Source organism: Elephantulus edwardii, unplaced genomic scaffold (assembly GCF_000299155.1).
Source record: "Elephantulus edwardii isolate Elephantulus edwardi_28Jun2011 unplaced genomic scaffold, EleEdw1.0 scaffold00435, whole genome shotgun sequence".
Lineage (NCBI taxonomy): Eukaryota > Metazoa > Chordata > Mammalia > Macroscelidea > Macroscelididae > Elephantulus > Elephantulus edwardii.
In genome coordinates this window covers 410,047-411,139 of record NW_006400185.1, presented here as the reverse complement: position 1 = coordinate 411,139, position 1,093 = coordinate 410,047, and the positions used below count along the sequence as shown (strand labels likewise).

General features: G+C 32.8%; 1 pseudogene; it reads right to left on the bottom strand.

Moving 5' to 3' along the window:
• Positions 1–1,093, bottom strand: part of LOC102872828 — an 83,578-nt pseudogene that overhangs the window by 46,924 nt on the left and 35,561 nt on the right.

Sequence of the window (1,093 nt, the reverse complement as noted above, 5' to 3'; positions counted from 1 at the left end):
AGTGCAATCTTCAGAGTCTCTTCTGACATCCATTTTGGTCTTTTCTTCCTCTTCTGTCTTTGTAATGACCGTTTGCACTCTTCCTGGATGATACTTTTGACATCCTCCCACAACTCATCTGGTCTTCGCTCATTAGTGTTCAAGGCCTCAAACCTGTTCCTGAGATGATTCTGAAATAAACCTCTTAAAGAGATAGAAAAGGCAATTTCCAATTTCACTTGGAAAGCAAAGGAAACAGTTGTTAGCAAGTCTTTGTTGTTCTTGGTCTTTCCAGATTACATATCCAAAGTAAGCAAATAAAAATCACATCATCCTCTATTCTAAGAGGTATATACAAGCCCTGACATTTTATTTTATTTTCTTTTATTTCATTTTTCTGAATTTTAACACTGAGAGAACACATTTTCCCTTATATGAGCTTTCCTACGTATCCATCTAGCCCATATTCCACAAGGTAAATGACACAGTTGCTGTCCAACTCCCTTCCTCAAGGGGATGATTCCCAGTGTCTCCACACAACAGGCTGTTTTTATGCAGATGCTTCCATGCTGCTGTGTAGAACTTTGCTAACACCAAAATTTAATGGCAAAATTCATATATATCTATATATTTGATTATAAAAAGAGGAAACTCTTTTCCGATAATGATTTTGGATTTGTCAGTTTGTAACTATAGTTGTGTTGAAGTTATTTTAGGTTTCTGGATTACAACCTAGAGTCAATATGGTTTCACTCACTTAAAGATTTGTTGTGTTCTTCTGTGTGGAGTTCCTTGATCGTTTAGGCCTGTAGGCGAAGACGACCTTCTGAGAGAATTTTACTATCCCTCTCTAAATAATTGTCTTGCCAAAGATTAAATAAAAACTTAGAAGCTCAGCAGTTTTTAACAACAACAACAACAAAAATATATATATATATACACACACATATATAAAAAACATAAATATAAATATGCATATACATATACATATACAGACACATATACATATATACACACATATACATATACATATACATATACATATACATATACATATACATATACATATACATATACATATACATATACATATACATATACATATGTTGTTGTT